The sequence below is a fragment of the Stenella coeruleoalba genome (assembly GCF_951394435.1).
Source record: "Stenella coeruleoalba genome assembly, chromosome: 4".
Lineage (NCBI taxonomy): Eukaryota > Metazoa > Chordata > Mammalia > Artiodactyla > Delphinidae > Stenella > Stenella coeruleoalba.
The window spans coordinates 26342613-26365144 of NC_137149.1; the positions used below are offsets into that span (position 1 = coordinate 26342613).

Consider the following 22532-nt stretch of genomic DNA (forward strand, 5'->3'; position numbering starts at 1 on the left):
GAAAATCTGGACTTTCACATAATATGACTTATTAATAACATCCTTTTCCCCATATTTCCCTTCAGTTGCCCAGAGTCTAAGCTTCACTAATAATATTTAGCTTTATCATGGTTATGACAGGGACTTAGTATGCTGAGTGAACCAATTTTCTGGTCCATGCATCAGCTTTAATTATTTAAAGATACATTTACACTCTTAAATCCCCTGCTTAAAAATGAAAATTAGATAATTGCCAGCTATCTAAGTAATAGCAAATTGTTGACGTCTCTGAGCTATTTTCTTTTTCTCTCATTTCTTGCATCCTTTCCTTTTCTTCTGACCTTCAAGTGGATTCTCCTCATTGCCGCTTTTGAGGCTGTGTTGTTCAGTTCCAGTCTTGGTTTGTTTGTTGGTTTGTTATTAATTCTCATCATTCTTTCCTGATTGAGATTAATAATCTCATTGCCCCTATGTTTACATTTCAGTGTATTTTGATTCAGCAATTAAACTGTATTTTAATTTCTCCTGAATCAAGATGTTTCCTGCTTTTCGATTCTATTCTAATTTTTATTTGTTTATTTGTTCTTACAGTTATTACTTTTTTCTTGCAGGTATTCTGAACCCCTTGACATGAGTTCTTGCTTACATGTAAAGCTTCCTCAAAGGAGAAAGATATTTAATTTCTTCCATTCCAAAATAATCCAAAAATTATTTTTAATCATGACCAGGGAAAAATAGTTGATTGGATACATTTACTTTAAATTAATATCAGTAACAAAATAAAATGAGGAATGGAATAGGGGAGAATACAACTATTCTTTCTTTAAGGTGGCTTTCTTCTCTTCTCAGCAGGAGGAAAAAGTGGCTACTCCATTTATAGCTCGATTGGCCTCCTTCTTCTCTACCCTTCTTTGCTTTGGTTATCTCATTAATTGCTTTTGCCTCCTCTTTTCATTTAATCTTGGATCATGCTAGGTCCAAGAGGAGAGTAAAGTTGTTAATGAATAGGAAAAATTCACTCATTATTTTTCCTCTTGCTCAAAATATATTGAATTTGGGCCAAAGCAAAGGAAGCTGAGCCATTGACAGTCTTTATTTTTATGCATATTTATTTATACTTCTACTGCCTACAGTTAGTAGATTCAGAAACATGTGCGGACCATGTTGAAAAATTACATTAAAGAGCAGTATTTAATTGTTGGTACTTAATTGGGTGATATTTAACTTTTAAGTTTTCATGATTCAGAGTGTGGTATTTGAGTTTTCAGCCACTGCATTGAAAATGGATCTTTTTCTTAGGAATATATACTTAGGGGCTTCCCTGGTGGCGCAGTGGTTGAGAGTCCGCCTGCCGATGCAGGGGACACGGGTTCGTGCCCCGGTCCGGGAGGATCCCACATGCCGCGGAGCGGCTAGGCCCGTGAGCCATGGCCGCTGAGCCTGCGCGTGCGGAGCCTGTGCTCCGCAACGGGAGAGGCCACAACAGTGAGAGGCCCGCATACTGCAAAGAAAAAAAAAGAAAAGAAATATATACTTGGTAGCTGGCATCATAAGTACATAGACCAAGTAAATTATTTATTATCCTAAAATACAAATTTTCATATGGTATAGAATGTTATTGTGTTGGCATAACCACTGCATTCATTCTCCTGTTGAATGGAAGCCATTCTTACCTTTTATTTCAGGACTTCCCTCTCTTATAGCTGGGCACCATTTCCCCATTGTACAGTGCCCTCATTGCCTAGTCCTGACCTTTGTGGACAGCACCTGGGTTCTCTGCCTGTCTCTCCCACATTCAATATTTTGAAACTTTATGGTTCTGCATTCCTTAGTAGAGGAACTTTCTCTTGCTATAACTTGAGAGCTAGAATATCTTGAAAACTATAGAGTTCTACTGGCAAAGTCCTATCAGGTGACATTCCAGTTAGCTAGTTTTAGCTATCCTTTAACCACACAAAACCCTTCCCAACATCCTCAACCCTGGCTCTTGCCTGCCATGTTGAGCTACTTAAAATTCCACCATTGTGCCTGTTTACATCATTTAACCTCTGCTAGAAAGGTTTTTTTCCTACCCTCTTCACCTTTCTATTCTATATTCGAAACTCAGCTTAAATATTTCCCCAGGGAATATTTCTTTGAACTTTCTTGAAATGCCAACCTTTGAGTTTCCATATCACACTGTCATCACTCCTATATAAGCACTTAACACGCTGAATTGAAATTACCTAGATCTTTACCTTATCCTTTATTATTTGGCTGTAAACTCCTTGAGATAAGCCACTACATCTTGTTCACCTTTGTTTAGCAGCACACTGTTTGGGATGGAAGGGAGGGAGGGAAGGGAGGAAGGAGAGGGGAGAGAAGGAGAAAGTTAATTATAGAACTGAAGAAACCTAAAGAGCTCTGGGTCTTCCATCTTTAAACAGACAAGTAAATATTTGCTGGAAATCTTTCATAATATGAAGGATAGGGACATAAATTTGAAGTTTTATAGTTATGACATAAAATAAAAACAAATTATCTTTCTTCCAAGCTATTCATCTCAGTGTTCCTGCCTAATTTATATCTTATGGTGCTTTTAGAATTTTATATCACTTTGATATGCAAATTTCAAACATATACATTGCTCTGGGAATATATTTCATATTTTATTGATTATAAGATGACATTATAGTAGAGAATCCAATATATTAAATATATAAGTTAATTATATAATACTAAACAATTTTTTAATTAAGTTATGAAAAATGTACATTTTATTAGAATTGGGGACTATGGTACTATTACTAACAGTAAAATCTAACAATTATCGAATACTTACAAAAAACCAAGTACTTTACGTAAGTTATAATACTTAATTCTCAAAACAACCCTAGGTGGTAAATTCTACTACTATTATATTACATATGAGGAAACTACATGCACAAAGTTCACATTGGTAATAAGCCCTGGAAGTAAAATTTGAATCTAGACAGCCTTACTCTGGAGAAATGTGGTCCAATGGAACTTTTATTCAATGATAGAAATTTTCTATATCTGTGCTATCCAGTATAGTGGCCACTAGCCATATGTGACTATTGAAAATTTGAAATGTGGCTAATATAAATGAGAAAGTGAATTTTAATTTAGTTTAACTTAATTACTTTTAATATAAATAATTGCAGAGACAGAGATTTATTTTAAGGAATGGGCTCATATGATTGTGGATTTTGGCAAGTCCAAAAATCTGCAGGATAAGCCAGCAGGCTATAGACCCTCCAGTTCAAGTCCGAAGGCAGTATACTGGGAGAATTCCCCTTTCTTCAGAGGATGTCATTCTTCTTCTATTAAGGCCTTCAACTGATTGGAATATGCCACCCACTATGGAGGATAATCTGCTTCACTCAGTCTGGTGATTTAAATGTTAATCTCATCTAAAAATATTTTCACAGAAATATTTAAAAAGTTTGACCAAATATCAGGGTAGCACGGCCTAGTCAAGTTGACACAAAAATTAATCATCACATAGTTCACGTAACATTTTTGTACGCAGTTCAACAAATTACATCATTCTATGGAGTACACTGGAAAGGAATTTAACCAGTACTAAATTGAATTACTTTCATAAAATCAAACAAAACTAACATGTTTAATAAATCAGCAGATAAAGCATTCTAATTTAATGTTACTTGTTTCAGAGTATTCTAAAATTCTTCGATGCTATCTAATTATTATCAAACTACTTTCTTGTTTTCTAGAGTATCTGAGTAAAAGTATGAAGACTGCTCTAATATTATCATTTTCCCATAGTGAAAATATCACAGTGATTGAGGGGAGTTGAATCTACCATTACTTCCATCACACAACTATAGAACATATCTAATATATTTGAAAAAAAAAGCATAACGATAGAGCTAATGGGATGATACTATGTAACACATGCCATAATTAAACATGGACCAATAGCTAATCCTAAAAGAATAATTAAAATACTTGTTAATAATCCTTCTATTTACATTTCAAATATGAAAAGTAAGTGTTAAATTACATTTCTTCGTTGATTACAAACTCTTAGTAATTGGAACTATTTAAAATGAATAACAATACTTGATTTGGTCTGGTTTTTAATTTCATACCAAGGATTTCAGCTCAGTACTCTCCTAACATAGCATCTTTGACTAAGTCATGAGATTTTACTTAAGCAAAGGGCTACCTTGGGAAGAGAAGTAGACACAGAGATATTTCCTGCATTTTTAAGTGTTCTTCCCTGTAGTAGACATTACTTCCTTCACAAACTATAATGTTTACATTGCTCTCTTTCATATTTGAATGAGGAAGATGGATCACAGGGAAGAAAACATCTGCCCTGTTCATGTTGTACAGCATAGTGATAGTTATTTGGTTTTTTCTTAGAACTATATGAGAATTCATTGATTTTTTTTTTTCTTGCGGTACGCGGGCCTCCCACTGTTGTGGACTCTCCTGTTGCGGAGCACAGGCTCCGGACGCGCAGGTTCAGCGGCCATGGCCCACGGGCCCAGCCGCTCCACGGCATGCGGGATCCTCCCGGACCGGGACACAAACCCGCGTCCCCTGCATCGGCAGGCGGACTCTCAACCACTGCGCCACCAGGGAAGCCCGAGAATTCATTGATATTTAGACTCGTTGTCCACCTGAATTTTTCACCAAGGTACCTCATTTCTGGTTGTTGTCCACCAGGCTATCTGCATGTGGCTATTGTGAAGATGAAATTTTATGTTGCATTTGGATTAAAAGTGGCTGGAGGCAGCCTTTATTTTAGTGATTTGCGAAATGGAAAGCTGAACCAAAGTGACTGTAGCTTTCTGACTACGAAGAGAAGCTATGCCATGTGGTGAGTTTAATTAACACAAGGCTGGTGAGATTATTCCTAGAATGATGGGTTAATAATCACTTAGCTGGTGGCTTTGTTTACAGCCTAGATGAGCAAGCCTTTTTAGTAAGCTTTGTGGTTGACCTAGCCTCTGGGTTAAAAGTTACATTTCTGGTAGATTAAACAGATTTTGTAGTTTCAAGTGAATAACTCTGAGAACCTTTGCCCCCCTCAATAAACATTAAGCACGGGAGGGCTTCCCTGGTGGTGCAGTGGTTGAGAATCCGCCTGCCAATGCAGGGGACACAGGTTCAAGCCCTGGTCCGGGAAGATCCCACATTCCACAGAGCAACTAAGCAACTAAACCACAACTACTGAGCCTGCGCTCTAGAGCCGGTAAGCCACAACTACTGAAACCCACATGCCTAGAGCCTGTGCCCTGCAACAAGAGAAGCCACCGCAATGAGAAGCCGGCGCTCCGCAACGAAGAGCAGCCCCTGCTCTCCGCTACTAGAGGAAGCCTGGGAATCAACACAGCCAAAGATAAATAAATAAATTAAAACAAACAAAAAAAATTAAACACAGGAACTGTCATTCAAGATAATAAGAAGAAGAGTGTGTTATAAACTAAAAGAATCTTTCTTAAATCCTTTGCACACACGTCCCAACCCCCAGTCTCCTAACAGCCTGGTTCTTTGTGCTCTTCCTTCTGTTACTGGAATGAGTAATACTCAGCACTGTTTATGGAAGTTGCAAAGCAGTTGTGTCAACAAGATTCTTTTCTCTCAAGGCTTGTCATCAAATACCGTGGTTTTCTATAGTTTCTTTTCATTTTAACCAAAGATAACTCAAAGTTTAAAGCTTATAATTTTTCTTTCTACACTCAGGTTTCCCAGTGGTTTCACAGTTATGATCTTTAAAAATGTGTATCTGTACATCTATTTCAGATCATTTTATTTTTGGCTGCACCATGCAGCATGCAAGATCTTAGTTCCTGGACCAGGGATCAAACCTGTGCCCCCTGCATTGGGAGCACTGAGTGTTAACTGCTGGACTGCCAGGGAAGTCCCTATTTCAGAGAATTTTAAACAATATTCTGCTCTTTCTCTTTGTTTGATGAGTCGAATTCAACTCCATACAATGCCCACACAGTCCAGTCGTCCCATTTCGTGCAGTAACCCTAGATTTAATGCTCTAGGATATCATTATTGGTGCCATTGCTTTTTATCGAATACCTTCTTAAGCTTGTCAGTGGCCCAGATTAAATTGTTCAAGAATGAGAATGTGACATTTGTGGTTATCCTGGACCTCAGGACTATTCAAAAAATGTTTAACTTCATTCTTATTCTGAAAGGTGATTAAGGTACGTTAAGTACAGATTGACTTTCTCATAATAGGCATTCAAAACAGGCCATCGGGGCTTCCCTGGTGGTGCAGTGGTTGAGAGTCCGCCTGCTGATGCAGGGGACACGGGTTCGTGCCCCGGTCCGGGAAGATCCCACATGCCGCGGAGCGGCTGGTCCCGTGAGCCATGGCCGCTGAGCCTGCGCGTCCGGAGCCTGTGCTCCGCAATGGGAGAGTCCACAACAGTGAGAGGCCCGCGTACCGCAAAAACAAACAAACAAACAAAAAAAAAACAGGCCATCGTCATGACTCATGTCCCACATGGACTTACATTTGATGTGGACTTTGATCCTAAGTCTGTGCCTCTGAAGAGACATAGAGACCTCTAGATACTTTATGATTTTTCTCCTTAAAGTTTTCATTTTAGGAGAATTCAGTTCATCTTCCAGCTTCTAACTACTAGTAAAAGTTACTGATTCATAGACTGCTAGAACAGAAAGGCCCTGGAGACTTCCTAATTCTAGACTCCTTATTTCATACAAGAAGTTTTACAGTTTTGTGGAAGGGTTTTCCTGATGTCGGCTAGTATAGTTCTTAAAGTGTATCACCAATTGTTATTCTAACCCATTTCTGCAAATGTATCAGTAGTCTACAGTGTACAGAGGTTTTGTGAAGTGATCCTGGATAATTTTTATTCTTGCTGCCTTGTTTTATAAATGTGTACTTTAAGTCTGTTCACCTGTACCTAATGGCTACTGAACACTTTTCTAGAGAATGTTTTATGAGATTTGGACATTCAGGTAAACATGAACATTCTATGGGAGTCTTTTCGTTCATACTGAAACTGCCCTGTTATGAGAGCTAGAGAATAATTATGATCTTTGGCAGAATAGTGGCATCATTTTTTTCTAACTCTCAGAAACTAGCTGTTGGCTTTTATACAAGGGAATATCAAGTTACTTCCTCTTTTTTAAAATTCAAAGGGGTGTGGAACAAAGTGTTCAGTACACAGAAGGAAGTGCTTCCTTTCCATAGAACAGTATGTTTCTAGTTCCTACTAGAAATCTTTAATAAAGCATCACAATATTCACTTTACAGAGCATGAATCCTGTTAGATACAAAACTATTTCAACACCCAGATTGTATCTATGAGCGGGATCTACAGGACTCTGTTTTGCTCCTATCTTACTTAATAATGATTACTAAACTTGTATTAAAGGGCCTCTATACATATTATCTCATTGAACTTTCACAGCAACCTGAAGAGAAAGGCATGTGTTACAATTCTGACCATATTAAGTGAAAGTCAGATATCATTTGGAACAGTGATTTAGTTAACCATGATTCACAGCCCTCTTCCATAGTCAGGGCTGGCCAAGGCCATTCCCATCATTTCTTTGGCTTTCCGGGCTGCATTCCTGCATCTGCCCATCCTTCAGCTTTCTCCTCTAGTCACACTGAGCTATGAACCTCTGCCCCCTCCTTTTGCCACAAGATTCCCAATAATTTTCTGAGGCATTACTGACTTTTCTGAAAACGTGGGGTCATGTTGCATAGCAACGGGTTTCTACCATCTCTCTGGCTCTCGCCCTCACTAACTACCCCTTCCCCAAACCCACAAGAATCAAACATGTCCCTGCCCCTCATACAGGAGGGGAAAGTTAGGTTTAGGAAGGGTTAGTGATGGATCCAAATGATGGAACATGACCTGAAAGCCATGTGTTCTGATGACAGATCCAGGGCTCCACTTGTTACTTTAAAAATATCAACATTAACCGTTGTTTAGCACTTTACAATTTACATAGACATTTTACTTACGTTAACTCATTTTAATGTCTTTAATAATGCTGTGAGGTAAGTATTATTGTTCCATTTTGAAGAAGCATACATGGTTACATAGAGAATTGACTTACCTTAGGCAATGCCTGTTTGTTAATGCTCGACTTTACCCTTTCCTTTGAGATTTCATTTACCTAAAATTGATTTCATCTCTTTGTGGCAAGTCCCATAGTTTCCCAAGGATTTCTGTTAATTACTAGTCTCATGGTCATCTCTTCCTACAGCTGAGCCCTTGCTCTCAGCTAAATCTCACCTTTCCCTAGGACAATATACCTTTCAGCTTCAGTGCAACCCAGATATGAAAAATAGTCTTTTATTTATTTATTTTACTTTTTGTAAAAACCAAAGCTGGCTACTCCAGAAGTTGAAGAAAGCAATACAGAAATTTCTCACCACTGACATGAATTTTGCCAGAATTGGCATACTATTTTGACTTTAAAAAATAATTTTTTCATTTTGCTGGAGAGTTAACAATGGATTCAGTATTGGAATTTTTACTCCTAATCTCATATTCTTTGTACCATAAAATACTATTTCATAGAAGTATTTGTTATTTAGATTTGGTAATTATTTATATATCTATTCAGAAAATTTTAATCAGAGTAATTCAGAGAATATTAAGACATCAGTGGTTCTCAAACATTTTGGCCTCAGGGCCCTTTTGCACTCTTAAAAATCACTGAGGACTCCAAAGAACTTTTGCTTATATGAGTTAATACTATTGGTTTTTACCATAATAGACATTAAAACTTGAGAATTTCTTAAAATATTTATTTAAAAATGACAAACCAATTACATGTTAACATAAATAAGATCTTTTTATGACTATAACAATATTCTTTTTAAAAAATAGTGAGAAGGTTAGCATTATTTTTAATTTTACTATCTCTTTAATGGCTAGCTTAATAGAAGATAATTGGATTTTCATTGTTGTTATGTTTGAAGTATGTGAAGAAAACTTAGCTTCATAAAGGTATATAGCTGGAAAAGGGAGATGTGTTTGAGTCGTGTTTTCAGATACATGTGATACTCTTCTTGATTACTATACCAAAATTTGTCAAGTGGTAGTTATTTAGAGATTCTTACTCGTTGTTAGGTGAGACCAGACAACAACCAAAGGTTGGAAAATGTGTTGTCTGCAAAACTCTAGTAACCCCATTGAACTCTGTAATTTTTTCTATTGTGTTTCTATGTTCTGGACACTGTTCTAAGCACTTCGCATATATTAGCTCATTTAATCCTCATAATAACTCAGTGAGAAAGGTGCTAATATTAACTTCATTTTGAGGTTACTGAAGCAACTGAGTAAACTGAGGCATAAAAATGGAAATGAGGAAACTGATTCACAGAGATTCTCTGAAGTGAATTTGCCATTTTAGTTTTCAGCTCTGTTGTTTTACAAGATAGTAAATTCAAAGTAAAATAACCCTAATAACATGGACAAGTAATAGAATTGCAAAGTTATTGATAATCTTATGACATATTGAACATTCTAATAATAAATTGGTAAATTACCAAGGGAGATCACACAGTCCTCCGTTAGTAGGCCAAAATCACTTATTATTCCCTTAGTATGCCTCCAGTTATATTGTCATTAATGATCTATGTTTAACTTGTTTCTAATATAATTTTTTCTGAATATGACTTCTAAGAACCACATTAATTCAGCTTCTGAATATAATTTTTAGCAAATCAATACATGTTTGCATGCACTTTCCCTTATGTTACTATAAAAATACCATTAAACTAATTTTGAGAATCTGTATTTTGGATCCTAGTAGAAATACAGCTAAAACAACACTTAACAGCTTTTCAGGATTACAGAAATTCAAGAACATGGGAGTGACAGTTTTGGCTCTTGCAACACAAATTTTTAGAGGAGTTGGCAGGTATAGCTTAACAGGACACATGATTCCTTCTGATGGTACAGGAAAGTGGGCAACGGGCAGTAAGAGAAGCAGCAGCTTCAAGAACAAATTTTACTGCCATGAATTTTTAATGGTACTTTCTGGGAGCTTTCCAGGATACATTCAGCTGAGAAACCTATGATCAGTAGTGAGTATGCTTTCCCAGGGTCATAGGTGCAGTATCTGTGTGATATTTTGGAAACCTATCTGTTATGGTATGAGTAAAGAATAAGAAAAAATTGGATGGAATAGCACAGCTGAGATTTATTTGTCAAATCTTCCCTCTGGTAGACAAAATAAGCATCACTTAATAATATTAAAGCACTCCAAAGAAAGTTTTGGGGAAGAAGTTTATTTCCATGTCTGAAATATAACAAGATCCATATATTAATACTGGAAAGTATGACTCAGGCAACAAAGAGATCAGGTGGGTTCTGCTAATATGTCATTACAGCTCAGCATACCATAAATATTCCTATAGATTCAATGCCTATCCTTCTTTTTACAAACCGTCTTCATTCAGAACATTTATTTTTTTTAAATAAAGCTGAGTACTTGGCATGGGTCTCCCTATAGATCAATGTGTTATTTCTTTGCATTCGTCCATAGACATGTAAGCAAACTGACACGTAAAAGGGGAAAATAGCAATTGCATGGCATAAGCTTCAGTTTGACAACTGGAAATTCCAATCTGACTGCCAGGAAGAAAGACAATGGGCAAGACACTAATTCACTAGTCCCAAGTGATGGCATTATGTTTTGTTTCGCTTTGGTTTTGGTTTCATCACTTGCACACAACAGAGCAGTAGGAGAAAGACATGGAGTTAAAGAGATGATGGATGGGAAGGGCACAGAAGAGAGAAGATGTAGTAATAAATAGTTATAACTAGCATTTGTATAGAATTTTACAATTTACAATATGTCTTCTGTATTTTATTTCATATAACCCCAACTAAAAAAGAAAAAAAAAGTCCTGTGGAGGGATCTTCAGGGCATATTTAGTTCTCTTTTTTATTTCCAGTTTTTTAAATTATTATTATCACTGTGAAATATTTCAAACATACGAAAGCTTCTTAAGAATAATTTAACAAATACTCTGGGTATTTTTCTACATAAAGGAGAAAGTTGAATGAAAAGAATTATTATATAAAATTAAGGCAGTTGTGAGCTTCCCTGGTGGCGCAGTGGTTCAGAGTCCACCTGCCAATGCAGGGGACACAGGTTCGTGCCCCGGTCCGGGAAGATCCCACATGCCGTGGAGTGGCTGGGCCCGTGAGCCATGGTCGCTGAGCCTGCACGTCCAGAGCCTGTGCTCCGCAACGGGAGAGGCCACAACAGTGAGAGGCCCGCGTACCGCAAAAAAAAATTAAGGCAGTTGTAACTATGCTATTGTACATGGGGTAGAAGAAAGATGATCTATGATAATGATTTGGACAAGGATACGTTTAAATTTGCTAAATTTCTTTCATTTAACTACTTATATAGTTCAACAGCTCAGAATATAAAATATCAATTCCACATTCTTATCTGCCAGCATTAGTTGCTTATTAATACTGTCATTTTAATAATAAGTTCTAAGCTATTTAAAATAGTTCAATATCTGTATTTAGGACAGAATCAATTGTCATCGCTATTAGAATTTAGAAAAGATACCAATAGAAGGGCAAAGTCACAGATACATTAGAAGGCCATGAATTTATCTTTTGGGAAAGAAATTATTTAATACATGTCAGTTGGTGCCTATGTTCTATTTCTAACGATGCCTACATGAAAAGGCATGGCTCTAGCCTTGAGAATTTAGTCATACCAATTAATACAGTTTTACACAATAATTATCTTTAGTTGAAACTGCTTTATAGCATAGAATTATAAAGTTCCTTTACAAGTAATGCTAATTAACTGAAAGTGTAATAGCCATCTGCCTTGAGGAATAAGCAAGTATATTCTTTTTGCAACTTTCCCTAAAACATAAAAATTATTCTCTACTTTTGATACTTAGTATATCACAATATGCCCCATAGATTTATTTATCATAAATTCTTACTATCTTTTGTGTTCCCCACACAGTACAGTGCCTGGAATATTGTAGGTTCTTAATAAATGTAATTTTTATTAAATTGAATTTGTAAATTTTTCTGGAGACTGCCATCATTTTCCCTACTAAGCCGTTGAGTTTCAGTTTCTTTTCACATAGCTTGCAGCTAAGACACTGATGCCTTCCACATGAGTTTGACATAAAGTACTTTCACTTATGTGTGGCTAATTTCAGGTGCAAAGATACTCAGTTATTTGAAAGAGAATTCCTAAGGACAGGTAGGAGGAGATAATCCTGCTCAAGAATGCAAGAATGTTACCACTTTTTTGTTGGGCTAATTTCTAGAGAAGACACCTGGTGAACAGAAACGTCAAGCTCTTCATAATTTTTTTTTCTTCAAAGTCAGAACTACAAAGAAAACATTGGACTTTTCCACCATTTGAAAATATGGCAGTCCTATTTCTAGGGGAATTAAATAAATGATGGACTGATGCATACAGAGGAAAATGAATAGATCGTATTTTCAAAAAAATTTAAAGAATTTTTTCCTAAGGAATCTGCACTTTACATTGATAATTTTAACTAATATCAATAGAATATTAGCTAAGAATATTTTTCGTAACACATCCTGTCTCAGGGCAAAGTTGGTAATGTGAAATGTGGTTTAATATTTAAGCTGCTCTCTGTTCTACACCTCAAAGCACATTTTCTGTTTAGAATAGAAGAGATAAATCAAAATTTTTCTAAATTGATTTAATAATACTCTGTGGTAGTAGTAAAAATAGCAAGAAAAGTAGAAATTTTATTTTGGCAGTATGGGTACACTTTGCTTTTTGGAATACATGTGTCCTTGAAAAAGTCTAAGTTAAATCATTTTAAATGCACCTCTGGAGTTCCCTCTTAAATTTTACTCTGTAAATAATTTTATAGATAAGGAATCAGTTAACTATATAAGTGAATGTTCATTTAGATAGATGTTTGGTAGTCTTTAATTTATGTATTAAACTTTATTTTGTTTAAATAATGGAGTGTAGAAAGTCCGGGTCTTTAAAAGGAATACTTCCAAAAGATAACATGGAAAAAGGGGGTCATGGCAAAGTCCCTCTGGTTAGGGACTAAACTTATTTTTTGATGGAAACTACCAAGAATTTACACACACTATAGATGAGAGTAAAAAGAATGTTTTCAGAAAGAAACCACTTACCGTGTGATTTGCAGCCATGTTTCTTATGAGACCAGGAAAACTGTAATCAGTGTAGCAAAATCTTTGTGGATGACAAAGGCAATTGCAAGGATAAACAGCAGCCTCCGATGACCAGCAAAGACCATTCAAAGGTAGGAATTTTTAAAATTATGTGACAAGTTATCTATCCTTTTGTTTATTTAGTGAAAGGAGACATTTTCTCTGGCTTTTAGGGGATAATTACAGAATTAATTTAGCACATTCCATCCCCTTTCTTCTGGTCTAAAGGTAATCTTCCGAGTAGACGTCCTTACTAGAAAGAACGTTCCTTGATAAGATGAATGAGTTTTTTCATTCTGTTGGCATTTAGATTTGTTTTTTTATTTTAAATTGCTAACAAATTGCCTTGGTAAAATTAATCCCGTATTAACAATTAGTCTGAGTAGAATAAGCTAGCTATTTTGAAACCCATTCATCTAAATTTCATCTATATATAAATTTATATAACAGAAAGTGAAAGCTTCCTCTTCTCCCACAATTGTTATTCCCCTGAAAATAATCATGTCCAAGGGTTTGGTGTATATCTTTACATTTTTTTCTTTCTCTTTCTCTCTCAGCGAATACATGCACACTCACATTTATTCGTTCATTCATTTAAAAAATATTTATTGATGTCCTATAATGAGCCAAATATTGTTTTAGGGGGTGTGGATACAGCAGTGACTAGTCCCTGCCCTTATGGGACTTTACATTTTTTATTATAAAGAGCTAATAATAAATAAGATATTCTGCCATAGCCAGATGTCCTTCCAGGCAGCAATACATCATAAGCACTTTTCCGCATCAGCGCTTAGAGCCCCACTATACTCCTTTTTTATTTTCTTTTTCCATTTATAGTCTTGAAGTAGTCTATGCTCACCATCTATACATTTTCACTTTCCAATCATGTCTCAACTTACAAAAGTCTGGGCTTCTTCCCACACCGTTCTACTAAAATATTGTTTATCAGTTCCCATGTGCTTGTTGTGAAATCCAGTTGACACTGTTCAGTTCTCACCTTCCTTGGCTCCTTCACAGTATGGGATACAGGCCACTCTGTATAACTCCCCTCCACTGCTCTAGTTCACACAATAGCTGTTTCATCTCAGACTCTTTCGCTGGTGCTCCTTGCTTTTCTTCTAGATGATGGTATTATTTCCTTGGCCCTCAGTCTCCATTCTGTCTGTAGATAGTGTCATGTGCTCCCGTGAATTCACATACCACCTATATGCTAAGTAGTCTCAGATCTTTATGTTATGTCATCCTGTACACCTCCTGATGGGTATCTCACAGGTGCCTCCAGCTTAATGCAGAGCAGGATTCATTGTCTTCCCACTCATCCCTTTTCCTCTTCCTGAATTTCTTAGTGCAAGAAGCCTCCTTTTACTCAGCCACCCAGACCAGACATTCTGGCCTCATTCTCAACATTTCTCTGTCCCATGCTCTTCACCTACAGTCTGTAACCCTATTAAATGTCCCTCTTTATAATCTCTAATCCCCTTCTCTCATCCTTACTGTCACCCATCTCAGTTTTGACTATCAACATTTATCTCTTAGATTAGGGCAAATCCCCTTGCCTAAGTCCTGTTCCATTCCAATGCATTCTTCACACTACAGCCAGAGTGCTTTCTCTAATGCAAAACTTATTATGTTATTCTTTTTTCAAAAGCATTTCTGTGGCTTCCTGTGAGCTCTACATTAAGTACAAAAACCTTAGTACAGCTGTAGGCTGTAATACAGCTCTCTGTAATTTGGCACCTACTTGTCTATATACTCTCATCTCTCGTCAAGATATGTCTGAATCTGTGTTCTGAAGTGTTGATCCACAGAGGGCCAAACTCTCTCTCCCTTTCTGTATTTGAACATTCCACTCCTTACTGAAATGCTCTTTGCCTTCCTTTCAGCCCTTTACCTGGATGGCTCCTCCTCCCTCAAGAATCATCTCTGATTCGTGTTCCCCTGTGACTTTGCTTTTGTCCATGTTGTTGCAAGTGTTTGAAATGTCTGTCCTTTTCCCAGATTCACCCAGATACTCCTGTGAATGCATTCACATCTAACATGGTCCCTTCTGAGAGCATTTCCTGATCCTGCTATGAGCACTCAGAGAAGGCTGTGGTTGTCTTTGCTGTAGCATTTATTCCTGTCGTGATAATCCTCTGATTGTCGTCTGCATCTCACATAGACTGAGTTCCTTGAGAGCAGAACCCATCTTATTCAACTTTGTGACCCCCCCAAAGCTAGCAGTGTCTGACTCGTGGTGGATGAAAGAGTGTTAAATAAGTAATTCATTCTAAACTATGCCTAGTTTGCATCTCATAAATGAGTGGATATTTGTTCATGAGATGAAAAACTTGGCATAGACTTGGTACGACAACCTTCCACAACCTCCACCTCCCACCAGAATATATAAGTACTAAATAATGAAATTAAGGCCTACAAATAGAATTATAGTCTTTGAGATTAAAAAAAAGTCTTTGGAAGAAAGTAATAAAGGAACTCCTTTCAGCATATGGAAAATAAGTTATATATTTCTAACTTATAAATATGTGTATGACATTTGATTCGTAAACTATAGTCAGTTATACCTGTTTCCTTCCCTTCAAACTATCAGTTTCTACTGCACTATTGGCTGCTTTTGTACCCTGTAACCATCCTGGATTTTAGAGCCTGAATGAAACTATTAGGATTCATTTTTTATCCTTGTAAGTGTTTGTACTTACAGGGATACATTAAATATGTAATTGGATTAAAATAATAATATTGTATTAGATATTATTAGAAAAAGGAGAATTCAAAAACTACCGCCACTGCCAGCACTCAGTAATATAAATTAATATTTTAAAAGATTACAAAACTCTTCACATGTTCTAATGCCAAGCTGAAAGGCTCACTTAGCTTTTTTCTTGTAAGCTGGCCAGAAAGTGAGAATGATAGCTATTGTTTTAAGCAGATTTGGCATCAACTCTAGTTTTACTGTTGTTCATATGGAATTTTCTTCACATGGTAGCCAGATGGAGACCAAAAAAATCCACTAAATTTCAAAATTAGTTTATTTTTTAGCAAACATGATTACAGTATGTATTCAGAATGCATTATGTGAAAAACCTATTTTTTAATCTAACTTTACATTATCAAAGAAAGAAGTTAAATATATGTTGATGCATTGTGGAAACCTGTTTATCAAATACTTGTACATAAATATTATAAACTTGGTTTTGTAAAGCTGCTCTGAGGTCGTATGGAGTTCTTTATGGAAACACCAAGCTATAGTCCTTGACACATGAATTTTTATAGAAGGAACCTTAGAGGTCATTTAGTACTTCTTTTCCAATTCAGGTATATCTTTTACAGAATCTTTGGTAGATGATCATCTAACCTATTTTTTTGTGGTCTTTGTTTCTTTTCTTTTTTAGAATTTTTTTTTTTTTTTTTTTTTTTTGCATTGAATTGAAATCTGCCTCCTTGTAATGTTACCCATTAGTCCCAATTATATACTTTGGAATAAAACAGAGACCAGCTGGTCCATCTGCTATTCACCGAATGATGAAAGCCACAAATCTATAAGTCATTATTTTCTTCCCTTTCCTCTCTCATTATCCTCCCTCCCCTCATTGAAATTGTCCTATCAGTTCTAAGTCCAAAGTATACATTTGATCCATCCACTTACTTCCATTTTTACTGCCACTAGATGGTAGTCCAAGCCACCATCATCTTTGACCCAAACTACTTTAATAGCCTTAAAAAAAAACCTCTGTGCTTCGATTTTCATCTCCCTACAATCTCCTTCCTATACCAACGATCTACAAATTGTAGTCCTGACACCCTAGGACAACACAAGATGATTCATTAGAATGTAAGAAGAAATACCAGAAGTTCTATTTATATTTATTTTTATCTCATCTGTCTTAATTTCTATTTTTGTATAAGTTTCTATAATGTTTATAAATTAGTACAGTGTATATATTTTAGCTCTTATTTTTCTTTTTTGCTTTTTATTAAATTCATAGTCTGATAGATCCAACTTCCCACATCTATTTACATAGTCTTATATAACTAACATGTAAAGAGTTGATTTTTTTAAATAACATGTAGTGCCTTTCGTTTAACCCATTTAGATTTTCTTACACATTTTTTTAAAATTTTGAAACTATCTTATACCTACAGAAAAAATTCAAGTACAGCACAAATAACATTTTTTCCTGAACCATTTGAGAGTTAGTTGCCAACCTGATGCCCCATCATCTCCAATACTTTAGTGTGTATGTCCTACAAAGATATTTTCCTACATTAGCCACAAAAGAACTATCAAAAACAGGAGAACATTATTATTCCTATTTAGTCCTCAAAGTATGTCCTTTATTGTAACCATTCCAATTCAGAATCGCGTTATTACATTTATTCATGTCTCCTTAGTCTCTTTCAAATTGGAAGAGTTCCTCAGTCCTTCTTTGACTTATATAACCTTGATACTTCTGAAGATTTTAGGTCAGTTATTTTGTAGAATGTCCCTCAGTTTAGTTTTGCCTGATATTTACTGAGAATTAGATTCAGATTGTGTACCTTAGGGTGGAACACTGTAGAAACAATGCTATATTCTCATTGCATCCTATCTGATGGCACATGATATCGATTTATCCTGATTACTGATGATGTTAACTTTGATCACTAGATTAATATGGTGTTTATCAAGCACTTCCAGTGTGTGGTTACTCTTTTCCATATATATAATTAATAAGTGTTTTGTGGGGAGGTACTTTGAGACTCTATCAATATCCCATTGCATACCAAACTTTTCCCATTTACTTATTTACTTATATTAGTATGGACTCAGGGTCTCCTATTTTATTCAGCGGGTGTAATTTATTACTGTTTATTTTGATGCTTGCCTTGTCCCAGATTTGGCCAGTTAAGAGCCCCTTAATTCAGGTTTCTACGTCTTTTTGACATATTCCCTTTCAGTCTTTAAGCCCTTCTTTAACTTTCTATGTACATTTTATCATCTGTTTCAACAACATTTCAGGTCATTTAGATTACTTTGAATCTTCATTATGCCGCTTTTAACTATTCCTCTTACATAATAATCATGTCTTCTATTTCTTTATTCAAGTCGTGGATAATAATAATCAATGAGTTGAAGCCAAAGAAAGGGCCCAGTTGTGCTGCTCCAGAAACTTCTTTCCAGATCGGGGATTCTCAACCAGTTAATCAATTAATATTAATTAATATACTATTTTTTAGTTTATTTTGAAGAATTATCTGATTAGTCTTCCAGCTAGTTGCTGCTGCCAAGTCAATGTCACTGACAAGCCAAAAACTCTATCAAGATCTTCCCTAGAGCCCAACCATCTCCTTCCTGAAAGAAAAAATTTTCTTAGCATTTTTAGCATGCTGCTCTTCATGACTGACAGCACCATCTCCGTCTGATCCCAGGGTTCAGAGAACTCTTAGCTTCATGTCACCCTCATTGCCAGTAGGATCTTTACTTACAACCCACTTTGTAATATAACAGCTCTGGGGCCAGGGGGAGAAACAGAACAAAACAAAAACTTAATTCTTAGCACATGTTATAAACTCAGTAATATAACTTAACTACGGAAATGAATAAATACTGAAGATTAATGCAAATAAATTAACCCAAACTTTACATGGGTCTAACTGTTCAGTTAGCTGTGAGTGTACAATGTGAGTCTCCAAAGCCAAAAATCTGGATTCCAGTATAGAACCCAAGACTTACAGCTGTAAAACTTGGGAAAGCCACTAAATTACTCTGAGTTTCAGTGTCCTTTTATTGTTGTTATTGTTGTTGTTAGATGGAACTAATAAATGGAGCCCGCCTGCCTGCTCCACACTGTTGTAGAAGCCAGAGAATATCATGTAAATGAAAAGTTTCTGTATGCAATTAACTGGTATGAAAGTGTAAGATTATCATTCTTATCACAAATATATAGTGCTGTCATACAGTTGATTTTCTGTTATTTTATAAGAAAAGAATCATGGGCAGCCTTTTCAAATGCCTATCATTTTCCTAAGCTATTTTCCTAATTCTGATCCTTTTTTAAAAAAGAAAATGAAGCTAACTTGGCAGGACTTTTCTTTTGATCCTACCTAATTTGTTTGTTTGTTTAATGCTCACAAATTATCTACTTAAAAAGTTCTCAAAATTTGGGGAGGTCAGCATAAGCCTCACTATTTGGTTTATAAATTCTTCCTATCTTTAATTAGAAAGTTAGAACGGATTCACTTCTCAAGACTGACGTGGCATCTTTCCTCTGCTCCTTGATTTTTCAAGAAGTAGTGGAATTAACTCTTAAAGAGACTAGAGAAAGCATCAGGCTTAGCCCTTGTTGTTCAGGAACATGTTTCACAGCCTGGGGGCAGGTTGGGGAGTTGGGGGACATCTCTATGTCTCTATCTTCCATCTATAAAATGAACGTAAAGAATCCTACTTCTCACTGTTGTAATGAGGACTAAATGCAATAATGCATGTGAAATAAGGCCTATAAATTATAAAACTTTAAAGAAATATGTTAGTAACATATGATTCAGAACTCTGGGATAATAATAATAAAAGCTATCATTTACTGAATGTACTCTCCTTACCAGACTCTGTGCTCTCTTTTGATGCTACAACAACCCAATATGTATTATTATCCCTATTTTACAAATGAGGAAGCTGAGGATCAGAGGGGATAAGTACTGCCCAAAGTCACACAGCTAATTCGCAGTGGAGCAAATTCAAACCCAGTTATGTCTGGCCCCAAAACCTATACCCTTAACCCTTGCCTCCAATTTTACCTCATACTCCCTCCTATTTGGCCCTACAGGGTTGAACTCATTTAAGCAGGAGCTGCCCTGAAAAGCTCTCTTCTGTTAGGAACTGCTGCCAACCTTTATATTGTTGATTCTAAATTTTGCAATATGAAAACCATTCTATTCTGGAGAAGACAGAAACCACATAGCTGATTAATAGCGCTGAACTCTCTTATTTATCTGCTAACACTGTACCATCTTCTGAAAGCAGCAGCCCTCTTCTTTCGTACTCTTTTTGTATGAACACTTTCTCTATTTTACAATTTCAAAAGCCTCCCTTTTGAAATTCCCTTTGCCTTTAGTACTAGGTGCAAAAATGCCCAATTTAATTAGAAAGACTTTAGTTGGTTACCTGTTCAATTACTTGAATAGATTTCTGGCCAAGTACATTTTCTGCATAAGGTAATTAGTTAGTAACCCATGCCCACAAATCCTCCCTCAAATTCTTACATCATACAGATTTCTCCTTTTTAAATATCCTCAATATTTATATTGATAGGCGTTACCAATTTGTCATGTGCTTATACAAAAATTAGTGGTTTCAGAAGTGAATGATCCTGAACTGAATCAATAATTATCAAGAGCAATAACACTTTATGAATTTAGTGCTAAATAATACATATGAAAAGCTTATTTCTTTGGCAATTTATTACTTAAATTACCACAAGTGTGTTAATTGTGAACTTTGACAGCTAAATGATCAGCTGTGTAGACAGGACCCATATGAATGCTGCCTTGTGTTAGTGACCGGACATCCCTACAACTTCTATGAAACCATCAGCCTGTTACTGCTCTTGACACTTTGAAAGAACTCACAGTTGCATTATACTATCATTTGAACATTTGAAAATACATTGAACTATTCACCAAAGACATGTGTGATACATTGACCTTTCAGGTTCAATCGATTTGGAAAAAAAAATTCTTTTTGATCTCAGTATTACTCTTTGTAATTTGATTCCAAGAATATTTTTACTTTTACACTAACACTCTCTAAAAACTTCATTTTCTCAGAATCTCTATAGTTCCTATTTAAAAAGTCTTTTTAAACTTATGTAATAACTATAGATATTAATCACTTTAAAAATGGCATGAACTAATGGGTACATCTTGACCCAACTGAAAATTCATACCATTCTCTGGAAAAAAGTCCCTTGGCAAAATATCCTTGGGAAGAGAACAATACCAGAAATTAACAACTGCTTAATTTTAATGTATAGAAAGAGTTACCTTGTTTTCTTAGACTACATTGTAAGTGAATATAATTTTCTTAAAAAGGAGACACTGTGGGAAACATATGAAAGGATTCATTTCCTGCTGTTTTTGGAAAAATGTAATTCTTCTGTAGCATTAGCTAAAAGATTTACCTAAAATGGCTTTTCAACAATAGTGTATTGTGAGTCAGAAATATTTTCTTTCTCGTTACAGAGATTTAACAGGTTTTGACAATCAAACAGGAGATTTTTGTATAATTTTTGCATGAATGTTTAGTTCTTCCTACTCAGCTGGAAATTATTTCAGAAAATGATTTAGGAACTAATGTGAGGTCCTTAGACCAAAAACAACAACAACAATAACAACAGCGTGTTACCAAAGCAAACTTGAGTCCACTCACCTGTGCGCAGCGCCCAGTAAAGCCAGTCTACTGCCACCGGGTTGTGGTGAAGGAAAGTGCAGCATTTATTGCAGTCCCCAAGCAAGGAGTCTAGGCAGCTAGTGCTCAAAAGACCCTGAAATGGCTTTCAGGGAAAGGTTTTTAAAGACACAGTGAGGGAGACGGTTATGGGGTGTGTGATCAGCTCATAGACATTCTTCTGATTGGTTGGTGGTGAGGTAACCAGGAGTCAACATCTCCAACCTTCTGGTTCCAACCAGCCTGGAGTCTATGTGCTTGTGGGCAGCATTCAGTTAACTTCTCCCACCTGGTGGGGGTTTCAGAATCGACAAAATAGTTCAAAGATATGGCTCAGAATATTATCTCTAGCCCTTGAGGAGGAACTAAATGTCCTTGACTTTGTTTAATGGCTAAACTATTACTATTTTGTCTTGCTTGACTGTTTTCCTTTGTTTCTACATTTTCTCACTTCTCTGATTAAATTTATTCTTTGGAACTTGGGGAAGGCCTAGGAGGCTAAAGTTTTTCTGAGAACAAGAAGCAGGCAGAGGACATGGCATGGTGGGAGGGGGCTGGGAGGTGGGGTCTATCCTGAGAAGGCTCCACAGGATCCTGCTTGGTTACAAACACTCTGAAATTTATATACTTTCCTTTCTCATGTTAGTTTGTTATGTCATGTAATTAATTAAAAGATTAAAGTTTATTCAGATTAATTCTGTTATAAGAACTTTAAAAAGATTTTGAGATAGGTGGTGAAACCTTAGTTTCAAAAGTATTGATTTAAATGCATTTCAAATGTTAAACATGTAGCTAATTATGGTAGGACTTTTGAGCAACAGTAGAAAACTGAATTGGTCATATTTTATTTGGGGTAACATTTCTCTTCATAGAAACATTGTTTAAGAATCATTGTTTTATGTGGAATCTATCTTTTATCCTGCACTGACACA

At 36.0% G+C, this 22532-nt stretch overlaps 1 protein-coding gene and 1 long non-coding RNA gene across 3 annotated transcripts in view; one reads left to right on the plus strand and one right to left on the minus strand.

The window, feature by feature from the left end:
* Positions 1-22532, plus strand: part of ARSJ (arylsulfatase family member J) — an 86646-nt gene that overhangs the window by 58297 nt on the left and 5817 nt on the right. The gene's annotated exons all lie outside the window — the stretch shown is intronic.
* Positions 855-21705, minus strand: LOC307185745. The gene is made up of 3 exons (XR_013828159.1): positions 21583-21705; positions 2217-2291; positions 855-1480 (listed from the first exon to the last, which is right to left on the minus strand). It is a non-coding gene; the product is annotated as an uncharacterized lncRNA (long non-coding RNA).